Genomic DNA, 3,233 nt, shown 5'->3' with positions numbered 1-3,233 from the left:
TACCGCTTCCAAGTCATATCAGGCACTAGCTGAACTGTACAGCAAGCACCAGCAAACTTGCATTTCCTGTTCTTAAATGTTTTGAGGCTCTCAGAGGTTTAGCTGCTGAACTTTGAGATACAGATCATAGTAACAGCAGTAGAACAGAACAAAGGGAGGGGAAATGCAACTGAAGCAGAAGCTTAAACCAAAGCAGTAAACTGCATGTTGTTGATGTCCTTTTATTAAGAGGACATGAAAAGAACATTATAATGGATTCAAAACATTGGGGGATGGAGAGAAAAGGGGTGGGGGGGAAGGGAGAAGAGACAACACTCTAAACAAGTCATAGAATCATACTTCCATGGAGAGAAAATCTCAAATAATTTATTGACCTTCAGTTTCACATTGTGAAAAAAAAATAAAAAATAAAAAAAAATGCAAGTTTTACAAAACCTTAAGACGTAGTAGCAAACAAAAAGACACAACATAAACATTTTACTTCTTCACTTGTACAGTTTTCTTTTAGTACATGAACCACATCTTCAATAGCCAGGAAAGGGAACATTATTCTGCTCTAATCACTCTTATTCAGACAGGTGTCAGACCTAAAGAAAAGGGGCTGCACAATTATACCAGAAGAGGAAGGCTGTCCTTTGTTACATGTTTCTACAGCAACCAGCCTGCAAAATAAGAGGAACCTTCTTGTCTTATGCCAAGGTTTTTGTGTGCACTCCACTGTGAACTGCACTCGCTTCAAAGCGCAGGGTGTTCCGCAGGACGGGCACGGTCCAGCAGCCAGCCAGGATCCCCACACCAGTTCAGAGCAAGAGCCCAGCACATTTATTCCCTGCAGAGCCAGAGGCCCACCCTGGCTCCAGCTTCCTCTGGCCTACACACAGGAATTAGTATCGAGGGCTCGAAAGCAGACCACAACTTTGGAAACAGCTGCAGAAAACTCATCCTGCTTTTGGAAGCTGCGCGGTGCCGCGGAGCATTTCTACCACAAGCTAAGCAGAGAGGTGCAGAGCAGCTCCACGTCCAGACTGTAATCAGTTTGACGGGGAAAACAGGTCTTGAACCTGTATGCCCTTACTCAAGGAAGGGGGCCCCGGGGGACCTGGTTCTTCACTTCCTTGTACCTCGCACAGTCACTAGCGCCCGGGGAGAGGACATGCAAAACACGGGATGTCTGATGTGATAGCTCACTTTGCACTTGTGGGAGCAACCCACAAGATGCGAGGCACCAGCAGTTCAAGCCTTCAGCAGGGCAACCTGTGCAAGCAAAGGGATACAGAGGGGAGATCTATCCTACCTAAGATGTTTTCCTATTGCTTGAAAGCCAGCTAGGAGAAAGGAACCAATGAAGGGCAGAGGGAGGCTGTGGGTTTAAACACTTTTTTATTCTATAATTTCAACAAATCGGTTTAACCAGAGGAACTACAACTGTTTGCATCTAGCTGGGCCTCACCTTTAAAAAAAAAAAAAAAAAGCTGCTAATGCCTTTGCTAATTTATATTGTCTCAGTATTCACAGAACTCCAAGTACTCTATTTCTGAAATGTAAGGGTCTACTCCAAACACCAAGTCAAACTTAAGGCAGCACAGAGAAACTTCCAGTGACCAGTGTAAATACTTTCAGATGACAAAGCTTTCACAACTACTGCTACACCACTGTCACACAGAGAAAGGCAAGCATCACCAATGTGACTATTTTTGTTTCGCATGCACGCATGCAGCTGTTTACTTATACCGCAGCACACACCGACCATTTTACTGAATGTGCCAGTTAAGTTGGGCTCCAGAAACATTTAGAAAAAAACACAGTACAATACATGCTTCATAACAGAATCTGGCAAAGAAAGCACCTGTGAAAAATAAGCTTCTGAAGTCCAGAAGGAAAAGAGTAGGTTGGTGTCTATCTCAAGACCAGACAGAAAAAATACATATTTAAAAGTAAGTTTAGTTTCTCAGGACTGTACCTGATGCTCCTGAGCAACTAAGTGTTTACATACATACCTGACTATGGAAACAAAAGGCAGAAGAGTCTGAGGGTTATTTTTAAGACTAGGAGTTTTGAAATTCATTTTCTATCCCCATGGGAGTTTTGCTAAAGCACTTGGGTCTTTCACACCTGCCCACTCAGATGATCATCTGAAATCCAAGTTGATGAGGCAATCTGGTCAGTGCAAAATTGCTGCTCTTTTTTCCTTATTTTATTTTTTATTAAAAAAAAAAAAAAAAAAAAAAAAGACTTCATCACTAACATATCTTGAGGTTTTTTGCTTTTATTCTTGAATCAGCCACACTCCACTCATTCAGGTCGATGTGGCTAATATTGAAAGTATCCCCTTTTCTAATCCAATAAATAAATAAATAACTTTGGACAACAACTTCACCTGGGCTTGGTATCCAGAAGCTATTCCACAGTATTTGCGTTGCAATCAGGTAGCTGCACAAAGAGAGAGCTGCAAGTGATTTTGGCTGCTTCCAGAAAGGCATGACCGGCAAATGGCATGTAGCAAGGACACCATCTACAAGACACACCGCAAGCAACCTGGGGAGCTGGTGGCCTGAGAAAGTGACCTCCATGGCTTCTTCCTTTAGTATGGGTGTAATTTAAGATCCTGCCTTGTAATCCTTCCATTTCCGACCAGGAAGCCACCCCTCCCACCTCCAACCATTACCCAGCAGTTTTCTTTCTTTGTGCAGCAGAGCAAGTCAGCGATCACAAAATGTGCAAAACATACGACAATTCACACAAGCCCTTACAACATGAAGACAATTGCAGGCATTGTTTCAGCATGCAAGCACAGAACAATAAATTACTATATCTACAACAAGTAACGTAACAGGAATGGGACAGTCTGAATTACTTATAAATACAGGGAGGAAAGGGAACAATGAGCATTTGGGGGATGTCACTTTTGTTCCCCACTGTTGCGGGAACATTTCACCACTGTGTTCTTCCTTATCTAGGAGGTCACTTGCTGCACATTGCAGCGTGGGGTCCAGGAGATGCTGTAGGCACTGCCCACAGACCAGCACACTCCAGCAAGTGGGATTCTCCAGCCGTGCCGCTGCCTCTTCAACCACAGCGGCATCGCACTGCTTCAGACCTGGCCTGCTTCCCCTGCAGCTGGTGCTGGCACTTCAAGCTGTCACAAAGGGAGGTGACAACCATTCCAAATTTCACATACAAACAGCGGAGTCCATGGAAATCAGGAGTTGTGTGCTGCACAGCTCGGAGAAGTC

The 3,233-nt window shown here is 43.9% G+C and overlaps 1 protein-coding gene across 2 annotated transcripts in view; it reads right to left on the bottom strand.

The window, feature by feature from the left end:
* Window positions 1-339: 339 nt before the first annotated feature.
* Window positions 340-3,233, bottom strand: part of ENC1 (ectodermal-neural cortex 1) — a 13,872-nt gene continuing 10,978 nt past the window's right edge. For both annotated transcript variants that reach the window (XM_038170749.2, XM_038170750.2), the window contains exon 3: window positions 340-3,233. This exon is cut by the window's right edge and continues 273 nt beyond it. The gene's annotated coding sequence lies outside the window, so the exon portion shown is untranslated.

Source organism: Anas platyrhynchos, chromosome Z (assembly GCF_047663525.1).
Source record: "Anas platyrhynchos isolate ZD024472 breed Pekin duck chromosome Z, IASCAAS_PekinDuck_T2T, whole genome shotgun sequence".
Taxonomy (NCBI): domain Eukaryota; kingdom Metazoa; phylum Chordata; class Aves; order Anseriformes; family Anatidae; genus Anas; species Anas platyrhynchos.
Note: the sequence above shows the minus strand (reverse complement) of the source record. Positions and strands in the feature narration are given on the sequence as shown.